The sequence below is a fragment of the Electrophorus electricus genome, chromosome 4, assembly GCF_041902795.1.
Source record: "Electrophorus electricus isolate QZ-2024a chromosome 4, ASM4190279v1, whole genome shotgun sequence".
NCBI classification, from domain to species: Eukaryota; Metazoa; Chordata; class Actinopteri; order Gymnotiformes; family Gymnotidae; genus Electrophorus; species Electrophorus electricus.
The window spans coordinates 2,367,690-2,381,004 of record NC_137500.1 but is presented as its reverse complement, the minus strand read 5'-3'; the positions used below and the strand labels follow the sequence as shown (position 1 = coordinate 2,381,004).

The 13,315-nt window shown below is 42.1% G+C and overlaps 1 long non-coding RNA gene across 1 annotated transcript; it reads right to left on the bottom strand.

Annotated features, from left to right (window-relative positions):
* Positions 1-2,022: 2,022 nt before the first annotated feature.
* Positions 2,023-3,434, bottom strand: LOC113592213 (uncharacterized). The gene is made up of 3 exons (XR_004775709.2): positions 3,222-3,434; positions 2,310-2,370; positions 2,023-2,225 (listed from the first exon to the last, which is right to left on the bottom strand). It is a non-coding gene; the product is annotated as an uncharacterized LOC113592213 (long non-coding RNA).
* Positions 3,435-13,315: the final 9,881 nt, after the last annotated feature.

The following is a 13,315-nucleotide window of genomic DNA, read 5'->3' as shown; positions in this document are numbered from 1 at the left end:
TGGTTTTGATTCTTGGGTTTTGCTATCACTGCAATAAGCTTCAATTTGAACATGGTCTGTTCTTGTATTATTTTATTATTCACTATCTGCACTGTAAGATTCTTTGCACTGGGGTGTGTTGTGCTTGACTAAGTTGGGCTAATGTAAGCTGAACATCTGCAAAAAGTGTTGTTCTATTCTGGGAAGGAGCAGGTTTCTCAGGGCTGTAAAAATAAATCTGTTTCACCCCACTGCTCTCGCTCTCTTTCACTCTAACTGGTATTTGACATTAATAGAGACTAGTTTAAGTTCTTCATTTTTTGTCTGAACATTATGTACACAGGCAAAGGAAATAATTACTAATAAAACAATATTCAGATTGGATAAAAATTATATTCTTAACTAAGTAAGTTTATATAATAAATAAAAAATGTATTTAGCAAATGTCACGGAATGCTCCCCCTTCACGAGTCATGTGGTTTGGGGGGGAATTAGGTTTGTTGTCACGCCCCCTACATGATGGCACGCACCTGTACGGGGTTCACGTTGAGTGTATGTCTGTTTATTTAAAGCCCTGTCAGTGTGGGCCTCATGGTTGGTCGTTGTTAGTGTTAGTGTAATGTTAGTGTCAATGAGTGTGTAGCCGCTGTTAGTATAACCCAACGTTTGTACCATTTTATGTTGTCGTTGTTGTTTGTGTGTTCCTGTCTATTAGTGTTATTATGTGTGAGTGCCACGCGTGTCCTTTATGTTTCATGTCATTAAATGTTTCACATCGTCAAGGGAGTCTGTGCGTCCTGCTCAACGCCGTGACAGCAAATACATGAATGAATGAATGAATGAATGAATGAATGAATGAATGAATGAACAGTCACATACTTGAACACTTCTGTCCAGTTCAGTGAGTTTGTAGGTATTTTATTATTTCTCTATTAGCAGGAGAGCAGAGTGGTGCAGTGGAAGTGTGCTGGGACCATAACCCACAGGCTGATGGATCACAACCATCCTCTGATAATATCCTATACTAAGATAAGACTACATTAACTCCCTAAGTGATAACACAGAGAAAATAACCCAGGGCCCAAACATAAGGGCAGGCCTTCCCTACTTTCCAGAGCACACACAAATACATACATACTATATACAAATTTACAACAGTGGCCAAGTTAGAGGGATCAAACAAGCTCAGAATCAGAGTAAGTGGAAAAGAGGCCAAGCACTGAATCAAATATCAAAATTGTCACTAGAACAAACAAGTGTCCAAAATATCATCTTTCTCTTTCTTCTTCCTCCAAAACATTTCCTTATATCCCTCCTCTGGGCAGGGCCTTGTTTCAGGACTGGACAGTGAGTATGAAGATCTGTAGAGGAACTCTGGACTGGGTCTGGGGAAACTAACTGGAGAGAACAGAGCTCCACACACACATACATATGACACAGGGGGACACAGGACATAACTACTGTCTCATGCTCTTCACCTGCAGGTCAACATCATGTGAGCAACTGTCCCCACTTTGACATCTTAATGAGCTAAATGTAAAGGTAAATGTTGTGATAATCTTGTGTTCCTCAGTGTGGCGGTGCAGGTGTATCCAGTACAGTTCAGAAGCAGCCCTTCACTCTCTGTTCTGTAATGGTGAATTATATCAGTGGATGTGTGGAAGCACATGAGCAGACAGCACTCCAGATGTGTGGTAGATGTGGGGACTCTTTATTAGAAAGGACCTCCTGAAGTGGGGACTTTAGGAGGAAGGACCTCCTGATATGGGGACTCTTTAGGAGGAAGGACTTCCTGTCTACTGGTGTTCTGGTCCTCCTTCCTCCTTCTCTGTGGTTTGTGTGGTTGAGCTGCTGCAGGTATTCAGACTGTGATATGTGTCCTTTTAATTACCATTATCATTACTCTCCTCACACACACACGCGCACACACACACACAATATCTTCTCACATTCTCACATAATAATTGTATTAATGCTGCTTAAAAAATGTGTAATAAAAGTATTATTTGTAATATATGTATGCAGGTATTTATGCAGATCAAATAAAATTCATTTATTTATTTCAACGTCAGTAAAATATTAATCATATGAAACTAATAATACATTATTTGTGTTAGCATAGCAAAACTTTAGTTTGTGAAATGGTAAATACTGTGACTTTTTCCCTGGAGTGAAATTCCCAGGATGATGTACTCAGCTACACTTCAACAGTAATTCTAGATTGTCACCATCTGTCCCATCATCACCTGAAATTATCCAGAAATTAACAAAGCAGGACTTTGAAAAAAACTCTTTTATTCTAAAAAGAAGGAAGAATTAACTTCACATACCAGTTGCTGTCTGGACAGTTTAACACAGTATTTCCTCAGCAGATTTTCCAGGATCTCCAGGCTAAAAACAGCAGTAAAATGATTAAAAGAATCAAGAGTAACTCAGACCAGTTCACTAGGTAGTGTTCACCTGTCCTTATACACCACAGTGATGTTCATATATTACTGCCTTTGTCCAGAACCTGAGTGTGGAAGCAGGACGTTATCAGGGGTTGGTTTAAAGGAAAGATGTTAACCTGCTACATATGTAGTGATGTAAGTGTCCATTACACAATGATGACAATTTAAAAGAACAAGCAGTTCAGTACTGTAGTGTTTTGGAGATGATGAGTTGAGGTGATTCCAGATTTAGCAGCTCTGCAGCTGATCTCAGATCAGTCTGTGTTTGATTCAGAGCAGTTCCTCTACAGCTGAGGGAGGTTTTTGTACAGAGCTCTAACACTGTGTGAATGGAGTGCTGTAACCCTGCTGACAGTAATAATCTTCTGCATCTTCCTGGACTCCAGTGATTTTTAGAGTAAATTCTGTAAAGGAGAGACTACCACTGAATCGATCTGGAACTCCAGACTGACGGTGTGATGCAGCATAGATCAGGAGTTTAGGAGCCTCTCCAGGTTTCTGTAGGTACCAGTGGAGGTAACTGCTAACACTCTCACTGGCCCTGCAGCTGATAGTAACAGTCTGTCCTGCGGTAACAGACTGAATCCTGGAGATTGAGCCAGGATTATCTCCCCAAATAATTATAAAAAAAAATAATCACATACATAATAACATTTCAATTTGGATGAATTTTAAATAAATAAAATCCAAATTAAAAATATTGTAACTCTGAAAATTAAAATTGCAGCAAATAAACATGACCATCCAAAACCAAGTAAAAATGAAAACTAAACTTATTTCAGTTTGTCTCACCCTGAGTGAGGAGTCCCAGGGTTCCCAGCAGTAGAATGAGTGACATCATCATTGTGCTGTGTGTCAGTGTGTGTTAAAGGACTGAACACTCTCTGATCACCACTACAGCTCTTAAAGTGTGTGGAGCAGTGAAGCAGCTCACATATGCAAACAAGACAACTGACATTTCACCTCACAGCACTAGTTTGTACATCTGATTCACTTTATCAAATAAATGAAAGAATCACTCCTCTTCTCTCCTCTTCTCTCTCTCCTCTTAGAGCTCTCAGTAATCCTCTCTTATGTGCTGCACTCTCACATTCTGTCATGATTTTTCTACACTTGGTTTTCCTGACATTGAAGATCATGTTGGTATTGATGACACCTGCGTTATGTCTGCATCAGTAGAACATTTAGAAAAGACAGTATGTAATGTCTACATTCAATAACACTATGGACATGTGGAAGTGGAATTGGAACTCTCCTTTTTACTAGGTCATTCACCCAAGCTATGTGAATAACACTGCCACCTAGTGGTGAATATAGATAGCAGCAAGTTTAAGCAATACACATTTCCTCCCACCTTACTAAGAAAGTCTTAGTAATTACAATTCTCTATCTTTTTTTCTAGAGGTAGCGGGTAGACTGCATCTTACCTCGAGCCAGTTCAGGAGAATATTCTGCCCCATAACAGAACAGGCCCCCTACAGCAGACAGTACTCTGGGTCTCAGAGCATCAAGATGAGTACGCAACTGCAGCCCTGATGTGGAGTGTTACGGTAGGTCAGCAAAAATGTGTCTAACCTCTACTGGACAGTGATGGAGTGAGACTTGGAGGATCTCAGTGCAAACTCGCACAAACATTTCTGGATGGTCTGCAGCTGAGTGAATGTTTCAAGGTTCAAGTTTGGCTTATTTGTCACATACATAGTCATACACAGTATAACTCGCAGTGAAATGGTTTTGTGAGTGCTCTGTCCAAACTGAAGAAAGAAACAGGTGCATAAGGAAATTATATATATATATATACATACACTTCCACAATAAAAGGAAGAGAAGGGTCGGGCTGTTGGAGAACGGGTGCTGAAACAAAGGCCCCCTTCAAGGTTAGGAAAGCCTGATCCATGGCCGAGGTCCACTGCAGCTGCTTTCTGCCCTGCTTATTTTTTAGGAGGTCTGAAAGGGGAGCAGCTATGGTGCCAAACCCCTGAATGAACCTTCATTAGAAGTTGGCAAAACCCAAGAAACATTGCAACTCCTTGACAGTGGTGGGTTTAGGCGAACTATGTATAGCAGTTACCTTATCAGGGTCCATGGAGAGGGCTCCCGGTTTGAGAGTACACCCTAAAAAGGTGACACATTTACTGTGGAACTCACTTCTCAGCCTTACAGGCTTACAGTTGATTTTGCTGGAGATGCGTCAGGACGGCCGTTACATGATCCACATGCTCCATTTCTGATTGGGAAAACACGAGGATGTCGTCTATGTAGACAATCAGGAACTTGTCTATCATGTCCTGAAATATATCATCCATAAATGCCTGGAAAACAGAGGGACTATTAGATAAGCCATATGGCATTACCAGGTATTCATAATGGTCTCGTGTCATGGTGAAGGCTGTCTTCCATTCATCACCCTCACATATGCATATGTGGTTGTAGGCATTACACAAGTCTAATTTTGTGAAGATGGTAGCCCCTAATAGTCATTCATGGGTTAAAGAGATGAGGGGAAGAGGATAGGAATACTTCATTGTCACCTCGTTAAGGGCCCGATAATGGATGCACAGCCTTAAACCCCCTCCTTTCTTCTCCACAAAGAGGAATCCAGCAGCGACTGGTGAAGCAGAGGGCCGTATGAACCCGAGCTGCAGTGCCTCACTGACGTAGGCCTCCATTGCCTCCGCTTCAGGTCAGGAAAGCGGGTGAGGCTTAGATCTGCGAGGTAGGGGAGCCCCAGGAAGGAGCTCTACAGCACAATCACAAGATCAATGAGGTGGGAGTTTAGTCACTTTAACCTTAGAGAACACATCAGCGAAGGCTCTATAGAGCTGAGGGACAGACTGGGGTGCTAGTGGCTCAGGGCTCATGACTGTAGTGGAGAAAATAGGCAAAGACATGCAGTTTTGGAAGCAGTGTGCACTCCATGATGTTAGTTCAGCCAAGGACCAAGAGATACAAGGGTCATGGATCCACAGCCAGGGAAAGCCCAGGATGACAGAGTCACGGGACATGGGCAGAAGCAATTACTGAATCGACTCGCAATGGAACAACCCAATCTTTAGTGTGACTGGGACAGTTTTGTGTCGGACAATACCCTCACCTTTGGGTTTGTCATTAAGAGAATGAATACATAATGGAGGATTTAAGGTGACTCTAGGGATTCCCAGTGATGTAGCTAACCCAACATCTAAAAAATTCCCTGCTACACCGGAATCCACTAAGGCAGATAGAGAAACACTGTTACCATCAGCCCTAAGGACTACAGGGAGTGTAAGCTGACAAGTCAGATACAGTAGTGATGTTCTTATGTGTGTGTTGAACGTAGGAGACCTCCCATTCTCTCGACGGGGATGGGGACATACAGGACAGCTGTAGCGGAAGCGGCCGTTAGCACCGCAGTACAGGCACAATCCACCGGCGAATCGTCTGGCACGTTCTTGAGGGGTGAGGCGTGAGCAAATCACTTGCATAGGCTCAGGGACTCCACCGGATCTATCGTCAGAATCCTCTGATATGAAAGCCCGGGGTACGCGTTGTAATTGCTGATGGGTCTGTCGTAGGTTATTCAATAGCAAGTTTGATAAAATCGGACAGTGTAGTTGACTCTCCTCAGCATGCAAGTTCTGCCTGGAGTCCCGGAGAAAGTCCGCAACAATACATGGGTTTCAACGCCATCTTGCTCCAGCCACTGCCAGCGGCGATCGTACGGAATTCGCGGGCGTAGTCAGCTGCCATGTGCCTCCCTTGATGTATCTCACATAAAATAGTTCTGGGATCCCAACCACTCACGGAATGATTGAACACAGCCTTGAAAAGATTGTAGAATTCTGTTTCACACTGTAACGTAGGGTCCTGGCTATCCCAGAGGGCGGTTACCCAAGCCCCTGCCTCACCAGTTAGTAGCAACAGCACAAACTGTACAGGGTCCCTGTCGGTGATGAAGTACATGGAATAATGGGAGAAATACATGGAACACTGCAACAGGAAGTTCTTGCATCAATCTGGAGAGCCATCGAATCGTTCTGGGTGGCCATAGGAATGCAATGAGCGAAGGAGTCACTGAAGTCACAGTAAGTATGACCTGTGAAAGTCTCTGAACGGTTTCATGTCCTCGGCCATGGAAACCTCATGCTGGACCAGTCTGTTTTGTACCTCCGCTGGATCCATGAAAATGGTGAAGTATTCTGTAATGATTGCACAAACCCTGAAGTGGATGCAGTTGTGGAGGTTTATTTATGCAATCAAACAGATACGTTTAGTAACATGGGTAAGCATAGTCAGGTTGGTCTGAGGTCGATATACAGGGTAGCGTTCAGGAGGTGTCCGGGGGTCAGGCAGGAGAGAAAGTCTAGAAGCCAAGCAGGAGTCAGGAAAGCACACAGGATGAGGAAACGCTCGGTATGGCACATGGGAACAATACTTTGCAATGTGTGCACAGGGAAGGGAAGTTTATAAAGGGTTGGTAATGAGGGGAATGGGAATCAGGTGTGTGCTAGAATTCCGGTGAGTCAGATCGAGGGTGTGTGCGAGTGGGCATGGCTGTGCAGGGCTGATGGTTGTTCCTGGGGCTCGTAACAAAATGAGATCTTCTCCATCATAACTGTATTCATTAATGCAACTTAAAATATTAAACATTACATTAATTTCACAGCCAAACCTTCACGGAAGGATGTGAACATCTGAAATTGAGTTGAGACACAGACACGTTTAGTACACAAACATTTCTCATGAGTTGTCCACTCTCCCACAAGTCTTTGTACAGTGCAAACATCCCCAAGAGTAAACAATAACGCACTAGAATTTATACCTAGTGTACATATTCAGAGGACTAAATGAATGCAACATCCAAAATGGTATACAAACTGTGCTTTCTTGACTATATGATGTTTTAGAAATTTGTCTTAAATATGTACAGCAGATTGTTCAGGACACAGACCAGTGCAGACTAGTATAACTTGGAATGGAATATAAAATATGGAACAGTAAATCAACTCATTTCTGTATAGGAGGTGTAAAAGTCTGTTTACACACTGTAGGCACCCACGGTATGAACAGACACCCAAGACATTATAAACTATTTAAAATGGCAGTGATTGTTTATTTAGATGTACATCACAATATAACACATAAATCAATACTACTACAATACATCATTAAGGCAAAAAAATAAGAACACAATTAAGTGTGTGTTTTTGATGGAGGTACAGGAAGATGGTGTTTTGATGGAGGTATGTGTAAATGGTGTTTTTGATGGAGGTACAGGTAGATAGTGCTTTTGATGGAGGTACAGGTAGATGGTGTTTAATGGAGGTATGGATAGATGCTGTTTTTTATGGATTTGTGCATAGTGTTTTTGATGGAGGTACGGGTAGATGGTGTTTTTGTTGGAGGTACAGGTATATATATATTTTTTAATGGAGGTACAGGTAGATTGTGTTTTTGATGGAGATATGGGTAGATGGTATATGGTGTTTTTGATGGCGGTATGGGTAGATGGTGTTAAATGGATTTATGGATAGATGGTGTTTTTGATGGAGGTACGAGTAGATGGTGTTTAATGGAGGTATGGGTAGATGGTGTTTAATGGAGGTACGGTGTTTCCTGGTGGGTGTTTCTTCCTGCACCATCTCCAACTGTGCCCTTCTGACTCAAACATCTTTCAGCACAGCACTGACTTAAATGAAACACTAAAACATTAATAAGCTCCAGATCTGTTTCCTTGCTACATGTACAGACCAGTCTGATCCTCATCAGAACTGGGGTCATATGAGATCAAAATCTAAAATCAGGTAAAATCTGAAGCAACTCAGGAGAATTTAACACAGTGACGCCATTTTTCTTTAAGCAAATAAACAGGCCTGTTTATTGTTCTTGTATTGACTATTTCAGCAGATTTCCATAACTCCACAAACACAGTATTTTGGCCTAAGACTTTTACACAGTACTATGTATGGCAGACATAACTGTACTATACATATCAGACATAGCTAATTAAAAATTAATGAAGATCTACTCCTTCTGCTGCATTAATAATGTAGATCTACTCCTTCTGCAGCATTAATAATGTAGATCTACTCCTTCTGCAGCAATAATAATGTAGATCTACTCCCTCTGCTACATTACCATCAAAAAATAAATATTTGTAGAAACTGACAAAAACATTTTCTCATCTGATTTATTGTGTCCAAGGTCCTTAATAATTAAATGTAGATGGTCATTTAACCAATGTCTATATTCCTGTAGTTCATCCGTGCCTGTTTGCCAGCAGCAAAGGTTTGGCAGCAAACTCATGTAAAATGTCTATTAAGCTTTATAAACCCTATAAAATATGCCAATCACATTACTATCAGACCACTAAATTCTTGAAGAACACTTTCTCATGTACCCATTCTATGGCTTTCAATTTTATTCACTGTAGGAATTCTGAGAAATGGGATTGCAAACTCCTGTTAAATGTGCATTCATTTCCTTATATACAACTTGTAAAATGAACTAATCAAATTGTTATTAAGACACTCTAGTATATTCTTTAAGAACACTTCCTTATATGCTCATGATTTTGTAAATTTAAAGTGTCTTTACTGCAGGAATTTGGAGTAATGGAATGAAAAATATGTTTGAAATAACCCTTCCAGATTGTGGTTATATCTTGTTCCTCATACTCAGGCCTGCTACTGGAGGCCTGGGAGTTTGAAGATGTAGTGCAGTATTTTGCTGTTCCTGTTGTGCTCTTCTGCACTGAGGTTGAGGATGTCCTGTCTGGGATCTGATGGAGGCTGTTCTACAGCTTAGGGGTCACAGCCCCAACTGCTCATATCTCCACTGGCACAACCTTGGTGTCAATTTCCACCATCTCTTTATTGATTCTTTGTTTCCCTGCTATTAATCCAACTTATCATATTCCTTCTATTAGATGTTTCCATCACTTGGGACTGCGACATCTATTACCACTGCTGTTCTCTGCATCTCGCCCACTATCACAATATCTGGTTGCTTTACTACTCCTTGTTTATGTCTGTCTAGATTTCATGGTCTCACAGGATATTAGTCTTGTTGTTCTCCATCACTCTGTGCTTCTTCACATTTGGTCTCCAGCTCATATGCCATGCATATGTTTCTGTATATGATCTGCCACTTGCATGTCTATTTCAATGTTTGCTTTCTTTGCCAGCATCTTGCATCCTGGTACTAGGTGCTAGATCACCTCAGAGGTTCATTTGCACAGACTACATCTTGGGTCTTCTCTGGTGCTATACACCTCTGCTTCATCTGCCTAGTGCTTAGTGTTTGATCTTGTGCTGCCATGATTACTGACTCTGTGCTGTCCTTCAGTTCTGCCTTTTCCATTTATTGGAAGGATTGTCTTTAGTCGACAACTTCTGCTATCACTTGGCGCTTTGTTTCATTGAGGGGCATCTCTTTCCATGGAACCTCCTCTACTTCCATGGTGAGCCCATCTGACATCTCACTGAGGCACACCATCAGCTCATCCTTGGGGGCCATTGCTTAGATGTATTCATGAACGTTTCATGTCTCACCCTGGACAGTGGATTTGTTAGTCAACTTCACCCTCATTCCTTTTGCTATTTGCAGCTTTTGGGTGGAGTGCTCCATACATTGTTTCCTGGCCTTGATGTTGGCAGCTTGCAGTTCTTCTCTTTGCCAGCTTATCATGCCTGCTGGATAGCTGATGACTGGCATGGCATACGTGTTATGGTCATGATCTTATTGTTCCCAGTCAACTGAGTCTTGAGGACTTGCCTTACCCTACAGAGGTACTTGAATGTTGCCGTCCATCTCATTACCTGTGTTGCTTTACTTTGGAACTCCTTGCTGAAAAATCCCTCAACCTGATTTGAAGAGCAGCCTACAGGAATATCTTCATTAAAAACCATTTTTATCTTAGAGAATGAAATGTCCTTCCTTCCTCCTAGATCTCAGTTCTTCACACTGCTCCTGGATGAAGCTCTGCTACTTGTGAGTTTTTCCAAACTCTCCATTATACCATGCACTTCATGCTGGGAGACTAGAATCTCTTTTGAACCTTTAGGTCTCACAGGTTCTTAAAACTCAGATTATATTTCTGAGTAATAAACATTTATAATCTCATTGATTATATTGTTTGTGTAGGTTATAATAAGATCATCAACCAGGGAAACACCATGGTCATTAGAGAGCTGCAAAGCAGAGTGGTGGGAGGTTGGCTGGTTCTCACATTTGATAGAGGACTGCTCTTTAAAAGAACTCATGAATATGGCCTGAAGATACCTATGCACCTTCTTAAACAAGCCAGAGTTTGTTGGAACTTCTGAAATATCAGATCCACTTAGGCTACATGGGGATGAAACCCAAGAAAATGAATCAAGGTCACTAAATATAGTAGGAGAGTCAGTTTCACTCTCTATCACGCTTGATTCAACAAGCTTATCCAAAGCATCAACAATTGTTTCTGCAATATTAGCAGCAGCACACTGCAAGTCTGTTGATGACACTGATAGTGCTTTGTCCTGTGCTAAGGTTCAAATCAGTTTGGGTGGCTGTACCTCGTGCTATCTGCAGTGATGCATTTGTGCACTCACTACCTGACTGTGGTAAGGAATCTCGGAGACGTCGTTGTTGCTGTGCTGATTTCAGACTGATTTCAGTACTGGGAAGGAGGTGCAGCTGCTGACCTCGTCACTCTGAATCCTTGAGTGCAAACTCAGGCAAACTCTGGCTTGCCTGACATATTTCAGATGAACTGCACTTAGCAGGCTGCATCTCATCCTTATATAAATCCAGGATTTTGCAGATGTCCTCATCAGTGCAGGAATCACCATCACCCTGCACTCTTGGTGGACTGCAGCACTGCAACACTCTTTGCAACACCAGCCTTCCCTTGCTACAAAACAGCAAAAAAAAAGGATCTCTGCTATGACTTCAGTGTCAGAATGCGTAATTGGACTTTTATCCAGTGCAACTGGAGTGCGTGTGGAGGATAGGCTGGACCTGCCTGAAGAGCTCCACAGTTCAGTCATCGAGGCTGTGTATGAAGAGCGCCTCAGAAGAATTAAGGCCAGGAAGAATGTGAATGTGACCCAAACATTTGTTACGACCCCGTCTAGGCTGTGAGGCCATAACAAGGAAAATGAAATGTAAATGGCTAACAGAATGTAAGCTGTAAAAAGTGAATAGCAATAAAACAAACAAAAGCACAAATGGAAGTCTCCTTTTGGTGTATTTCACAGAGGATATTATTTACAAACAGCAGTGTCTTCAGCAGTGACCCAGGCCAAAACAATAAACAAAATCCACACTAATGGAAGAAAAATACACACTAAATAATCCCAACAAACTAAAGAAACATACAACAGACTTTCCTACCTGACAGATAAACAGAAGCAAAACCCACACCCAACAAAAATGGCAGTCACTCCATACCATCATTATCCAACACCAAAGTAGCAAATAAAACAATATTTACACTCTCTGTCCAATATCTACAGGTATATGTGCAACAGCTACTGAAGCAGAAGAGGCGAAGCCAAAGCACAAAGTCCAAAAATGGGGAAAACAAGGTCATACACAAGTCATACAAAATTGCAACCAAAAGCCAAACAAACCAACAAAACTGTGTGTCTTCCCTCTTCCCTTCATCCCTTGTGGGAGGGGCCATTAAATAGCAGGAGCAGTGAGAACTGTGTCCCTTAGTAAGCAGAGCACTACGGGCTGTGACCCCCATACTGGGAGAACGGCTCCAGCAGATCCCAGGAGCAACATCTGAGATCTCCATCCAGAAGATCACAGTCTAATTATTAGTACTCTTGTATGTTTCTATAGGATTCATGACAATAGGTGTTACTAATGTTAGTATAGCAAATTATTGTGTTATAAACTTGGAGTAGGCAGGAATAAACTAGGTAGAGGCAGGGGTAAACTGGAGAGAGGAGGGGTAAACTGGATAGAAGCAGGGGTAAACTGGAGAGAGACAAAGGTAAACTGGAGAGACACAGGGGTAAACTGGAGACAGGAGGGGTAAACTGGAGAGAGCCACAGGGGTAAACTGGAGAGCCACAGGGGTAAATTGGAGAGCCACAGGGCATAGATAATATGTTTATCCATCCACATACTGTTTGTACAGCTTTTCAGATGTAATACCAAACACATACAAAAAAAAAGTCAATTCTAACATTGTACTGTCGTGATTCAGTGTGTTGTGGTTCCTAGAAGAATGGTTTTTTATAGATGTGTGTTTTTCAGTAGTGAGTGAGTGTGATGGGGCATCTCTCCTGCACAGAGTGTGTCATTGTGCTGTATCACATCCTCCCCCTCAACACCTGCAGTAGGTCCCAGCTGCAGCAGTGCAGTCTCTGTGCAGCCTGACTGAGGGAGGTTTTTGTACGACTCTCTAACACTGTGTGAACACCCAGCTACTACTAATGTAATGTGCACTCTTACAGTAATAATCTCCTGCATCTTCAGTCTGGACTCCTCTGATGGTCAGAGTGAAGTCAGATCCAGATCCACTACCACTGAAACGAGCTGGAGTTCCTGACTGTAAGCTAGTAGCCCAGTAGATCAGGAGTTTAGGAGCTTCTCCAGGTTTCTGCAGGTACCAGTGTAGACAGTTATTATTATACACTGCAGGGTTTGTTCTACAGCTGATGGTGACTGTGTCTCCTGGAAGAGCAGATTTCACTGCAGGAGTCTGAGTCACAGTCACCTGACCACGGCAGTCTGAAAAAAAAAATTTAATCAGATAAATATATTCCTCATCCACATTTACCTGATATGTTGTGTTTACTGTGGTTGGTTTCTTCTTATCCAGATGCCATGTAAAATATAAAGTTGTGTTACCTTGAGTCCAGAGGACCAGTGTGCAGATGAAGATGGGGATCAAAGTCATGGTTGCT